Raw genomic sequence first — 15,069 nt, forward strand, 5'->3', positions numbered from 1 at the left:
GGGGAACTCTATTTCCACTCCCTTAGGTCTATCTGCATTTTATTCCCATTCTCTTCTCCCTCAATTGACATTATCTGCTGTACTATGATAATTGAAGAGGATTAACTATGGAGTACTCCAGAGATGCTCTTCAATGCGTGTAAACTACATGGTGATTCGGGGATCACAACAGGGGCTCTTAAGAGGCACAACTTCCACTATTCTTTAGAACAGACGGGAATCCAATGTTCTTTGTTACACGCTTTGAAGAAGCCCAAATTGATAAAGGATTTTTATTTTAACTATATTTGTTTAAAGGCGTTGCAAATTAAAAGCATGCTGAAAATTAATCTGACTAGCAATAGACTGAGGTTTACACAAAGCATCTGCTGGCTGCCTCTGGTAACACACTACATTTGTCTAGACTTTATTTATTATCCATTTTTGGCATAACTAGTCATTGCTGCTGAAAGCCAAATTACAGCAGCCTTATGTAACAGATTACCTTAAAGGAAGAGAAATTCTGCTACACAAGGACTTCCTCCAATGTATTTTTAGGATTGTTGGGCAGCATCCAGTCCTCGGGCACCAATTTTTTTTCAAGCCAACCACAGCACAGGAGGCTGAGTTAACAGGAAGGTGGGATTTCCCCCTCACCTCCTTCCCTACCTGCTCTATTTTTCTACTCTACAGTTTATTCTTTAACTCTCCAGCTCCATTGTTCAACCATACCCAAACATGTTCCTAGAGTTGTTAAGTGGAACTCCACTGTCGCATAAGGTATTCTACTGCTATTCTCTTAGCTCTGAATTTCCTTGGTTTCTTATACTTGTTTCTAGATAAAAAAAACTTGGAAGAAAGTTGTAGTTATTTGTTAAAAACACATTACCGATGTGTTTTCTCAGCCCCAACTCCAGTTAAATAGATTTTTTTTCCTCCTGGTATTAAATGGATACTACAACTGTAACCATATGGAGACCATTCTTACTTCCGTTGAACCCTTACTTCAATGAACTTCATCCAATGCCCAGTGAAATCAGTGGGAGTCTCCCTTTCAGTCCTGCTCTCCAGGAGAAGGAAAGGAGCTAACTGAAACCTTAGCAGGAGAGAGGTTGGGCAGACCCAAAGACAATCTAAAAACATATCAAGGCATTGGCCACAGATTAGCAGACAATGGCTCCCATCTGAAAAATTCCCTTGTTAAAAGCAGCACAGAACCCCAACCCAAACCAATCCAACCCCACAAAACTTCATTAAAAAAATTATGAATTCAAAAATGACTGAAGGGATTATTTTTCAGTTTGCAAATAAATGAACAAATAGCTCTCGGGCTACTATATGTAAAATTTCAGCCAAAATGCATATATTTATCATCCAGCTAAAAACCTCATGAAAAAGCAGCTAATGGAATTGCTAGCAATGTTGAACACAAGCTCGAAAATATCCTGCAGTCTTTCAGCCATTAGCCATAAGTAATGCTAAGTGATCCAGACATGGATTTACTTTGCTAGTTAGTAAAGCTTTTCTACATATAAATGCTTCCATTTTGAAAATAGCGTTATAGCTTCTGCTTAGAGATAGTTGTTTGAGCACATGGTTCCCTTAATTTTAAAGGAGCACTCAAGTATTGTGGTTTAGGCCATAAAATTTGACCTGAACCTTACTATAATAATATGGTGGAATATACTCTCTGGATTTTAAATATTTGATAACAAAAAAAACAAAACAAAAGTCTCAAACATTTTCCCAGGACCCACAATAGAAGCAAGTTGTGAGCTCCCCCTGCTGGCAAAACAACAACTTAGCAAAAGAACACTTCCTAAAATACTGCTGGCTTCAGAGAAAGGCATAACCCAATCCAATGGCTGGAAGCAGAAGCTAGACAAAGTCTGAGTAGAGATAAGGTATGAATTTGTGACAGTGAGGGTACTTCACCACTGAAGCAGTTTGCCAAAGGTTGTGATGGAGTCTACGTTGCTGGCAATTTTTAAACCAAGTGGAGGGCTTTTCTAAGAAGATATACTATAGGGATTATTTGGGGAAGTTTATGGCCTGTGTGCTACAGACTAGATGATCACAGTGGTCCCTTCTGGCCTTAGAATCTGTGACCCTATGAATTGCTGCTGCTGCACTGACTAGGAAGACAAGCAAACCTGCACCACCACTCAAAAGAAAGAAGCAATGTCAGGACTCGGCATGGAAAACAATTTCTGGGTTCTAATGACCCAATCCTGCAAGGTGCTGAGTGCCCTGAACTCCCACTGAAAAATACTGGAACTCACATACGTCAAGACTTGAAGGCACACCACATCCTACGGAATCAGGCCCAAAGGATATGGCATGAGGTTCTGTGATGTGGCTGAGAGGCCAAGCACAGAACTTGCTGCCTAGGAGGTGTCTACAGTGGTTTTAAACTACCTTTGAGCTGCTCCAGGGCCTGGAGAGGCCTACAGTGTAAATCAACCAGGCCTGGAAGCCTGAGCATGTTACAGCAGCTTCCATTCAAGTCACCCTATGGGCTGCAGCAAGACCGATAATCTTCACAGTGCTGCTTGCTACAGCCCTGCCCCAACCCCCAGCATGCCCCCTACACTGGGGCATACAAAAGGGTCCTTGGAAAACAAGCTTACGTCTGTTTCCTGCAGCACTTGTCCCAGGGGAAGCTGCCCTGAGCGGTCCATGAGAATTTTAAGGCCTATTTTTGTAACTCTGGCCCCTGTACAAGACATAATGCGACCGGTGCAAGGATAAGGGCTTGGCTACACTTGCGAGTCAGAGCGCATTAAAGTAGCCCCGGGTGCCCTAGCTCACTACCTGTCCACACTGGCAAGGCACGTAGAGTGCTTTGACTCCAGGGCTAGAGCGCTCCTGCTACTCCACCTCGGCGAGAAGATTAACACTTGGTGCGCATTGGCTGAAATGCCCAGGTGTCAGTGTGAATGAGGTGTTGCATTACTGCGCTCTGATCAGCCTCCGGAGACATCCCATAATCCCCTTAAGTCAAGTGGCCACTCTTGTCACTGTTTTGGAATCACTGCAGGCATGCCGATATGCCCTTTGAAAGCTCCGTTTCTGACAGCCGGCATGCTTATCTGCTCCGAAACAAATCATTACTGTGGAATGCTGTGTGTGAGAGAGAGAGAGGCGGGGCGGGGGGGAGGGGGTGAGGAGCGGGATCTGTTGCTGTCTGAACTTACAAGACAGCATGCTGACCTGCTCTCAGCCCCCCAAAAACCCACTCTCTCTCCCCCCACATACACACAACACACTCCCTGTCACACTCCATCCCACCCCCCTCATTTGAAAAGCACATTGCAGCCACTTGCATGCTGGGATAGCTACTACAATGCACTGCTCTCTGTGGCATTCCAAGAGCAGCTAATGTGGCCACGCCAGTGCGCTGTCAGCTGTCAGTGTGGATAGATTGCAGCGCTTTCCCTACTGCGCTCTACGAAGGCTGGTTTAACTCACAGTGCTCTACATGTAGCCATGCCCTAAAGTGCTCACCCTTGAACTTCCAAGCTGCTGAATGCCATCAGCTTCCACTAACTAAACTGCCCCAATTCAACAGAGCACTTACATATGCGCTTCAAGTTAAGCATGTGCTTGAATCTCAAAAGTCTTTGCTGGAAAGGGATTGATTATGGAATCAGTGCATAAGTGCTCAGCACATTGAAGGAAAAAGTCCTCGGAGAGAGACACACAGAAACAACCAACTTTCCCCCACTGTTTTAGGAAATCTTTTACAGATCTCTTTAAGCATGCATCGATGACTAAGCATGAAAACTAAATTGCTATTGCTGTAAAAAGGAAGTTGCTTTCTGGCCACAGTTTAAATGCACTAGCGCAGCAATAAGCACAGCTTAATTGTAGAGAAGCTTACATGTTTGATAACAGATTTCTCCCCGACAGTAACATGTGAAAGCGTGTAGGCTTTGGAGCAACAAAATAAAATTGGGAGCCAGCATGGTGGCTGAACAAAGTCTGTTGTAGGGTGTTAGATTTTCTGCTTTTGAAAGTGACTTCCCAGTGCTGTCAGCTGAGCTGTGGAATTAGAAACCAGAATTTACAGCAATAGGTTTTTAGATTTCAAGCCGCTCAAATTAGCTGTCTCCAGGGAGAAAAATCTAGCGTAAGGGAATCAATAGCAAACATGGGTAAAAATGCCATTATGGAGATACCTACCCCAACAAAACAGCAAAGCCTGCTACAAAGATATAGCTATAAACTGCAGTGATAAGGAGCCAAAGGATATATGAAGGAAGAAATAGGACTTCTACTATTTGAATCAGGGTAAGAAAGCTGCCTTATGCTATTATATTTGATTTTATATTACACACTGAAATTCTATATGCTCTCACTATGCTCCATGACAGTGCTACAAGCCTCACTGAAGAGATTATAGACCAGCCTATTGTATCATATCTTCACCTCTGCGTGGATTACAAGTGACATCACCTTGTTTTAGCCAAACAGCTAATTAGATGCAAACAGACTTCAAAACTATGCACACCTTTTTTTCAAAAGGCCACTAATCTAAATAAACTTAAGCCCCTCAATTTACTTCACTCCTATTTGTCTAAACGCATTACAAACATAGGACACAGGGCTATCTAAATTATGGTGGCTGGTGGTCATCTTAAAGTGGGGTTAAATGCAATGTAATATAATCTAGGAAGTCACTTTCAAATGCAAAGCAGTGAAAAGGAGAATTAGAGACTTTTTTCCTGTTAGGTGAAGCTTTTCCATCTTCTATGCATGTCTTTGGCAAAAATTTAAGTTGGGAAAAAATATTTTGTTTCTTTGTAAGCCGCAAGTACACTGGCATAGTAACTAATTCTCCTGATTCCATACAACAGAATTTGTATGCAAGAGCAATCTCATTCTATTGTATGTATAATCTACAGTATATAGCCTACATTTATCCTCACGTTATCTATTATATACTATAACTAGATTCAGGATCTATACTAGAATACTACATAGAATATACTAGAACAACCACCAGGATTGCCAACTCCAAGCATTAAATAACCAGAGTCATGACATTTTCACAAGATAATTTTGGGCTCTTTTTATTTGCCTTCTGGCATTTAAGCTTTTCGGGTCCATTTTGTAGCTCACTCTCCAACCAGGAGGCCTAGAAACTTTTTAAATCAGAGTCTCATGTGATAACATGACTCAGAGCCCAGGGCTTTAAGACCAACATCACAAGACTCATGATAAAATTGTGAGACCTAGCAACACTTTAGCCTACAATTTTTAGTTTATCTGAACAGCTATGTGAACTGCTGTGGTATCTCAGGTCCACAATATACTCATTAAAACTCTCTGTATGCGTCTTTAAACAAAGTCAGTCTGTTAAATATTTGAGATCCAATCGTACTTTCCCTGAATATGACAATTCCCATTGACTCCAAAGCTAGTAGGATAAGAGAAAAAAGCCTCAAGACAAAAGGGAATTTAAGTACTCAAAAAACAGACTCTCTTAAATTAACATTAAAGAATCTGACTGAAATTAGCACAAGAGTTAAAGCTGAAATAGCATGTGAACATTGAGAGGATGTTTTCATCTTATTTGTGCTTTTAGATCTCATTGGAACTTCAAACCAGTCATACGGAATGCCAGCAAATAATTCAAGGAAGGGGCATAGTCAATCAAGCACTTACACTATTAAACCACAAAAGGTATAAGTAGAAGGCATACAGGGAACTAAGGCCTTGGCTACACTTGCGAGTTACAGTGCTGTAAAGCTTCCCCCAGCGCTGTAACTCACTCCCCGTCCACACTGGCAGGGCACTTACAGCGCTGTATCTCCCTGGGTACACCCCTGCAGGTACTCCACCTCCCTGAGAAGCATAAGAGATACAGCGGAGTGGCTACGACTCATGGGTGTGAGTGTAAACGCTTGCAGCGGCTGTACTAATCACCTTGTCAAGTGGCCAATCCTCTCCATTGTTGTGACTGGCTGCAGGAATGTAGAAGTGCTGGTTTCAAAGCTCGTACAACAGAGAAAAAGCAAACATTTTGCTGTTTGCTTTGAGTGAGTGAGTGAATGAATGAAGAGGGGGCCGGGAGTTCGGAACTTGCAAAGTAGAGTGCTGACATGCTCTAAAAAGCACTCTCTCCCCCCCCACACTCCCTGTCACACTCCACCCCACCCGTTTTGAAAAGCAGGTTGCAGCCACATGAATGCTGGGATGGCTGCCCATAATGCACCGCTCCCAACACAGCTGCAAATGTTGCAAGTGTGGCCACGCCACTGCGCTGGCAGCTGCCAGGGTGGACAGACTACAGCGTTTTTCCCTACTCTGCTGTACGAAGACAGGTTTACCTCACAGCGCTGTACAGCTGCAAGTGTAGCCACGGCCTAAGTAATGTTTGCTCCCCTGCAGCTTTCCTCAGGCCCCAGTTCAGGAAAGCATCTCTATTCAGGATAGCACTTAAGGCCACAAAGTTAATGGGTCTTAAGCACAGGTTGGAAGTTATACATATTCTTAAGTGCTTTCCTGAATCAGGGCCTCTTGTGGTACTTAGAGTGAGTGTGAAGTACCCATTTTAAAGCTTTAGAGAAGCAGTTTCACTCCTTTAGGAAGGATACAGGTAGCCAAAATTATGGGCTATATTCTCCAGGTCTTACACATTTCCAATAACTCTACTGTAGTCGAGACACATTATTTCAGGTTTACGCCAATGTAACAGCCAAATGTGGCTCACTGTAATGGCATACCAATATGTATGTTGCATTAGCTAAGATGCTCTCTCTTTGATCTGTTTGCTGGAATATTATAGGATTTGTTTGACATTTTGATGATTTAGAGTGGTTTATGGCCTTTACATACAGCACATCATTAAAAGCATATTTTTGACTTTTATCTCAGTTTTGGTGTGGAGAAGAATTTCTGATTTTGAAACTAAAAATAGGCCATTTGAAATGAGCACTGTGTACACTGCGGGGTGTCATATTCTTTTTTATATAAGAGCATCACTTCCTTACACGCTTTCCTCGCATGCCACTGTCCGTGGAGGTTCAAATGCTTAAGATAACTATCCATAAATGTAAGCGACTGAGTGCTAGGGGCAGGATGTTCTCACTCGAAGGGCCTCACTCCTGGAATTCACTTCCATCTCTAGTGTGCACAGATTTGTTTAATTTGTGCAAAAGTCTATTTCTTTTCCCAGGCTTTTGCATGAGTGACTGAAAAGGGGCAATGATAATCTTCAATTGCTAAGACTGGTCAACAGTTAGGGGAAACACTGTATAGTTTAAAGAATATTTGCCAATGTCCAAAGTTAAAACAAGTTAAAATATAATGGGAGTTACACATTTAAGTCAAGGAGAGAGTATGGGAATATTCGCTAGGGTTTTGGACCATGGCAGGGAGAGTGGGGGAACAGGAGAGAGCCAAGGTTAAAATGTACTAAAGCATCTCAGTGACTTAGGAACCTCAGTCCCATTTGCAAAAGTGATTTAGGCATTTAGGAGCTTACCGCCATGTCTACACTACCACTTATGTTGGCAAAATGTTGCACAGGGGTGTGAAGAAAACACAGTTGTCCCCCCCCCCACCTCGTCCTCGCCTCCTCTCCCCCGAACACCAAAGGCATAAGTGGTAGTGTGCACAGCATGTGCATTAGCAGTTCCTTAGAACACTCTGATCTTGCTCAAAGAGCTCTAACAAACTGCTAGCTCACATCAGCAGGGTGCACGCAGACAGTTAGACCCCGGCAGGCTACTGTGGGGTAGATTCACACCCCAGCTTGTCATGGTCTAATTGTTCCTGTAGACAACCCCTTATACTCCTAAGTACCCAAGTCACTTCTGAAAATGGGGACATTAGTGCCTTTGAAAGCTGTATCCTAAGCTATACACATATATTACAAAGAGGTTAACACAGTAAAAAAAAAAAAAAAATTAGATAATGAAAACTGACCATTCAGATTGGTCACTTAAGATTTAAATATTCCCAGTCACATCACCAATCACTCTTGCGTTACACTCACTACATTTTCTTATCTTTTTGATATTGCCATAAAAATATACTCCAAATGAACTTAAGCCACAAAACTCCCTGTTTGATGCACTACAGTTATATATAATACACAAGATCAGCAAACGTTCTCAGGCCACATGATAGCATACCTTATTATCTACAACACCCAGGCACAAAAGGATGGGTGTTTCAGTCTTAAATCTCAATTCCCTTGCTCTTGTCGTTTAAATTAGCCCACTCACATTACTCGCACATATATACTGTGTGTTCGTCTTAGTATCACATTTATACACTGATTAATTCCAGGCAATGGACACTCCAGCTTTTATAGAGTATTGTGGCTCGAGTGATATTTCGAGGAAGGGGTTTACAACAATATTCATTATGTTCTGCATAGCCCTGCCTATCAATCTATCGTGCAACAAAGCAGAATGGGGAAAAAAATTAGTATAAAAGGAACAGCACTGCTGAATTTAGCAGTTATTCATACCAAATTAGTACACAGATAAATACAAATGTAATCAGATCAAAGTAACTGTTTGGCTATTGGGAAAAAAGATGATACATGAGGCTAAGTGTAACTGCTTGTTACCATAACTTGCTGCATGACAACTGGCCTTAAAATAAATCAAATATTCAGGTTTTAAAGGGTTAATCTCTTTCTCTATTTTGCTTGAGACAAGAAGCCTGGGTTAGTGCATTGGGATTACCTGCTCTTCAGAACAGTTTTATAACACACACCCTGACACCTCCAATACCTGCAGGAAAAGGAAGTCAGGGCCCCAGGTCTGAAGCTGGATGTGTGTCAGTGGACTCTCTGCCTACAATGAGCCCCCAAAACTTCAGTTTTTCCCAAGGGAGCAAGCAAAAAAAATGAACTAACAACATGACAGGGGAGAGAGAGTGCGCTCATGATTAATCACGATGGGGTGACAAAGTAGGAACAATCCTAAGAATAATATGTAGGTCCAATTATTTGCTCAGTTACATTTGGGCAACCCCCTAGCCTATTGATAGGCAGCATGGTTCAACTGATAAGGCACTGGACTGGGATTCAGGAGACCTAGGTTTTATTCCCAGCTCTGCCACTGAGCCACTGTGTGACTTTGGACAAGTCACTTCACCTCTCTGTGCTGCTGTTTTTCCTTCCAACCTTTGTCTGTTAAGACTATAAGCTGTATGGGGCAGGGATTGCATCTACATGCTTCCTAGAAGAATGGAGCCCTGATCTCCATTAGAGCCTCTACATGCTATTGAAACACAAGTAATGAGGATATTGATTAAGTAAGTGACTTGGTTTCTTCACTCGACTTTATCCTAAACCATAATGAACATAAAATCAAGCTAGGATGAGAGGTGTGGAAGACGTGGGTCCTGTCTAACTCCCCCTGAAGTCAGCAGGATTTCAATAGAAATTGAGCTGGGCCCTGAAATCAGTTCTATGTCGATGCTCGGATACTGCTGTAATGGGGCCATACAGGTACCTGGCTAGCTAGTTATCCATTTGGAAGGAAAGCTGAGCAACAGCGAGATCTGTAAATAGAGGTAAGGAAAGGGAAATGAAATTTCAGTGAAACAAGTAATCAAGGTGAGACTGTTCCGAGTACATTACGAACAATAATAAAAATAGTCCCTCTTGAGTTGGTTGCTGTTTTAAAGAAGCTAGGAAACAAGCAAGATTTCATTGTGAAACATTTCAAGACAAATAAATGGGATTACTTTGGGTTCGAAAAAGAGTCAGCCATCTAAAGAATAACGTAGATTGAAAGTGAGTGGGATCTCTTTAAATTATTCTTTTTCAGAATTCTGCATATGAAGTTTTTCACATCAAAGCAAGATTTTTTTTTTTATTTTTTATTGATTAGCCCTCTGCATTTGATTGACACTGCACCTTCTGGAGTACAGTTTATTTTATTTTTTTAAATAATTCCATCCCCTATTCCACGATCCACGATCAAAATGTAGAGGTGGCTTTTAATTCTATATCTTTATGTTTCCTTTTAGGAAGCTTTTCCCATAAGGGCAGGAAACTGAGTTTCATCATATGGTGTGTTCATCATTCCACTGGGTTCTCCAAACCATGAATGGTCAGGGGGTGTGGGCCCCTACACCTCAAATAGCATAAGAATCCCATGGCTCTCAGGACACTGGCAGAGGCCTTGTTTCTATGCACAGCTTCTTCTCCGCACTACTTCTGGAACATGGCTTCTACAGGAGTTGCCACCCCTCAGGTTCACACAGCAGGGAGTCAGGAGCAGACTTGGGGGATGTTAATGGTACCTGAAATCCAAATAGGGTGACCAGATGTCCCGATTTTATAGGGACAGTCCCAATTTTTAGGTCTTTTTCTTATATAGGCTCCTATTACCCCCCACCCCTGTCCCGATTTTTCACATTTGCTGTCTGGTCACCCTAAATCCAAATGGAAAATCCATAAAAGTCATTAAGGGACTATGCAGTGGAGAGCTCACTGAATCCAATTGTGAAGGGAGAGTACAGCCTCCTCCTGTTAACCAGGCAGTAACATTTTAGGGGTGATGTGTGTTTGTGCCCCCTACTGATTGAGTCAAGCCTTGTGTCTGCAGGGTTTGGAAAATTCACCAGACACCCTAATAGCTGGACTGAACCTACCAGCCCAAGGTCGATATGAAGGCATTGAGGAACACAAGCAGTAAAGTCCTTGTAAGAAACACTCTCCCCTGTCACCTCCAGTGCTGAAAAGTGAGGGAGTAGGATGCTGAGATTTCTGCTAAGGTGTTTTCCCTGGACCCATCTTGGTGTCTCCATCTGTTGTATTAGCCTTTGAGTAGAAGGTGTCAGATAAGTTTGCAGCTCCCCAATCCCCATTTGCTAGACAGGAGCAGGCACTTTATCTATGCAGCCCACTCCGGAGCCTCCTGGTTACTGTCTGAGGAAGAGATTTCCACTACTCTACTCACCTTCCTGCCCCTTTTTAAAAATTCAACCTCCCCATAAATATCTTCAGCACCTGCCACTCTTGCTGCTCATACGCTTCCCGAAGTCACAGGCAGCAATGGCACAACACAGATTTGCTGATGCTTGGAGTCTTAGGAGTGGAAGCAATGAAACTGACTAACTGTTTATTGCACTCTGCTGCGGATTGGCAAGTCTATGAGTAGCTTGAGAGTCACTGGCGCTGCCAGTCTGCAGACTTGGGAAGACAATACTGACAATACATTTGGAAGGTTATTTTCAAAACCATAAGAGAAAAAAAGTTTAAGTCAAATCAAGAACGCAGGGCCGGCTCCAGGCACCAGCCTGGCAAGCAGGCGCTTGGGGCGGCCACTCCGGAGAGGGGCGGCACGTCCAGCTATTCGGCGGCAATTCGGCGGACGGTCCCTCACTCCTCGGAGCGAAGGACCTCCCACCAAATTGCCGCCACAGATCACAATCGCGGCTTTTTTTTTTTTTTTTTTTTTGGCTGCTTGGGGCGGCCAAAACCCTGGAGCCGGCCCTGCAAGAATGCTCAAATTATGCAGTAGTTGATGACTAAATTCTCACACTTGGCAAGGAAAACTTCCCACTCATCACCGTTGAGTGGATTTTTCAAGCCCTGCTCTAATGAAATCTAGAATTTGTTGTAGCCTTTATGACAGGATGTTGCCTAGTAAAGAATGATGTAGTGAGAGTGTTTACTTGACTTAGGTTTGGCTTCTCAAAGCACATTAATATACTTCTGTATTCTGAGAACTACATTAGCTGCCTATTAAATCTTGTATTATAGAAGGCAGCTTTGTAGACCTTTAAATGGATGCTCCAGCTTGATCCTGTCTATTTCACAGATCTATTTCTCTACTACCTGCCTAGCCAGGCCCTGAGGTTCTGTTCTACTTGTCTTTTGTGAACATCTGCTTTTAAACTCAAATTGTTTGGAAGTTATGTTTTTGCTTGTTCTGCTCTTTGAATCTGAATTCACTACCTCAGGAGAATGGCCAAGTTTGTTCTCTCTATATTTTTTATAAACAATCTTCAAATCATATCTGTTTTCTTGGGGGGGGGGGGTGTATATAAAAAACATTAATTTCATTTGACTCTGCATCTGAAAATTCACTTACATATCATTTGTGTGAAAAGCCCAACTTAAGTAAAATTGTAAGTACTGAATATACAGTATGAGTCAGAAATCCTTCTTTTTCTATGAACTTTTGAAGACTTCATCCACATTCTGTAGCCAGCTGTAAAAAGATTCTGCCAAGACAGAAATATATGGGCAAAATTTTCAGAAGTGACTAGAGATTTTGAGGTTTCAGTGTTTTTGGGTGCCCACCATGAGACACCTTAAAAGGGGCCTGACTTCTAGAAAATCCGGAGTACCTACTATCTGAAAGTCAGGCCACTTTATAAGGTGCTTCAAGTTGGCTATGCAAAAATGGAGGCATCCAAAAATTAGTAGTCACTTTCTAAAACCATGAACATTAGTCGATAAATGTAATTCCTTTCCTATACTTTTAAATAAAACTTTAGCTGACTGAAAGTGAAATTAAATTACACTTTAAAAATTCAGATTTTTTTTGTCTTCCAGAAGTTGGGGCAACGGAAGAAGAGAACTTAGACAACAATAAAAAAAATGCCAATTTACTTGTGATATGGCAACCAATGGTTGAGGGGAAAAAATTAATTCACTATAAGTTAACCCAACAACTTAATGTCCATGGCTCAGTTGGCTTTTTGTAGTTGTACAATACATTTCAGACTACATGAGGCAATAACATGCCAATGGCATGGTTAGTCTTATCTACTGTGTGTAGGGCTTAAAAGGGTTTTACATAAGCATCTCCGGGTGAAAAGAAGTGTAGAGGTCTGATTCCATCTCTCTTACCCCTGATTTACACTAGTGTAAGTTCACTGAACTCAGTGTGGTTACAGTATAAAACTGGTGTGGGAGGAGAATCAAAACTTGTAAGCGCAAAGCATTATTATTAAAATTATCTAGGGTGAAACCCTGTCCCTGTTGAAATCAACGATGGGGGGGGGGGGGCACCTCTGGTTTACTTTTTGTCTTAGGTGATCTTGTCTTGTTTTGTATTTCACATGGAATAGACAACATAATTAGACTGGTGAGCCACAGAGAGCTGGCAGGTCCTATGATGTTAGCTCACCTCCTCATAAACCACCTGATAAATTACATAAATAACAGCTAAATCCCATCAAATGACATCCCTGCAGTCATGAATGCAGCCTGGTTGGGCCATGAGACAATCTCACTATTAAGTTGTGATCCACATCATGTAAGATTTGGAGGGTCCCTGTAACAGGGCAGCTGCCTCCACAGCACCCCCTCATGACCAGAGGTCACTCTTCAGGGCCTCTTAAGAACTGCACATCACCCATCAAAGGTACAAAACGGTCCCCTCCTGGGGTCCAACTGATTTAGTCCTGACACAGTCTGGCCCTCCGGGCCCAGCCCCCCATTCAGTGTCTCTCTTCTCTAAGATAAGAAGTCCCCAGCCCTCCTTCTCAGAGCTGGGTGCCAGTACAGTCATCACTCCTGTGCTTTACCAGGCTGGAGCTCAGCTTTACATCCCTGGTGCCAGAGTCTTCCTCATTCTCTGCCACAGCTTCCGAGGCTTCTCCAGCTTCCTGATGCCCTTTGTAGGGGAATCGGCAGTCCTCCCGGAGACCCCATCAAGGTGGCTCAACAGAGGTGGCTCCTTCAGAAACAGGGTTGGCTGATCCCAGGCCACCAGCCCTTAAGGGGCAAGCCACCCTGTTACAGGCCCTGTACTAGCACAATTCTGTAAGGTTTCCAACACCATAGGGGACTGTTTTAGGGAGAGATTCTGACTAGCCCTGATGTGACTATGCAGGGGACTAGAGGAGAGCAACGTTTTCTCTCCTTGCACGCTCACATTAGGCCTATTCAGATATTTGTCCTGGGTGCTGAGGTGGGTGGCAGTGGGGCAGGAATACAGGGGTTTTGCACCCTATGCTTCCCTAGGGACGAAGCCATGGCCCCACTCTCCTATGCACCAGCCAATGAGGCTGTGTTAGGACTAGTCACAATCTGGTCAAGAAATGATCTCAGGGTGACGTTACTGACATGAACTGGAACCGTATAGATTATTGTTGCAACCAAGGTCCTGTAGCGGCACCAAATCTTGTATAAAGGGTCAAATAAGGTGTCTAAGACAAGGTTATGGTTTGCTGGTTATGATTATGCTATTTTTACGTATGTATCATTTTTGTAGTTAAAAGTTATAACTATTGGCTCTGTACTGTCTGTATTTCAAACTTGTGCTATGCTTCTGGGTGATACCCCAGACAATTTGGTGTCAGCACTGCCTAGCCTGCTTGATGGCCCATTAACGGCCATCAACTATACAAATGACCCACTGAAAGAAGGCAGATACACCTTGTGACTCAGCAAGGTATGCAGGGACATGCCTATGGACAGAATTCTAAGGTTTTCTCTTGCCATGTGCCCAAATGCTTGTCTTTGGAATAAAGAAAGAGGAGCCACATGACAAGAGACTATAAAAGGCAGCTGCCTCATCTCCATCTTGTCTTCAATCCTGCTTCTTACCTCTGGAGGGACTTTGCTACAAACGGAAGCTCTAAACAAATGACTGATGACCCATCCCAGCTGTGGATGTACTCCAGAGACTTGATTTGAACCTGCAGCTTATTCCATCATTGCTACAAGCCTGAACCAAGAACTTTGCCATTCCTGTATGTAATTGATTCCATTTAACCAATTCTAGCTCTCATCTTTATCTTTTCCCTTTTATGAATAAACCTTTAAATTGTAGATTCGAAAGGACTGGCAACAGTGTGATTTGTGTGTAAGATCTGACTTGTATATTGGCCTGGGTTTGGGGCTTGGTCCTTTGGGATCGAGAGAACCTTTTTCTTTTACTGGGGTACTGGTTTTCATAACCATTCATCCTCATAACGAGTGGCACTGGTGGTGTTCCTGAGAAACTGGAGCATCTAAGGGAATTGCTTGTGTGACTTGTGGTTAGCCAGTGTGGTAAAACCGAAGTCTTCTCTGTTTGACTGGTTTGGTTTGCCTTGGCACAGAAACCCTGGCCTTTGGCTGTATCTGCCCTGCTTTAAGCAATTTGTCCTGCATTG

At 42.8% G+C, this 15,069-nt stretch overlaps 1 protein-coding gene across 1 annotated transcript in view; it reads right to left on the reverse strand.

The window, feature by feature from the left end:
* Positions 1–15,069, reverse strand: part of TMEFF2 (transmembrane protein with EGF like and two follistatin like domains 2) — a 166,471-nt gene that overhangs the window by 136,916 nt on the left and 14,486 nt on the right. The window lies entirely within an intron of this gene.

The sequence above is a fragment of the Trachemys scripta genome, chromosome 11 (assembly GCF_013100865.1).
Source record: "Trachemys scripta elegans isolate TJP31775 chromosome 11, CAS_Tse_1.0, whole genome shotgun sequence".
NCBI lineage: Eukaryota > Metazoa > Chordata > Testudines > Emydidae > Trachemys > Trachemys scripta.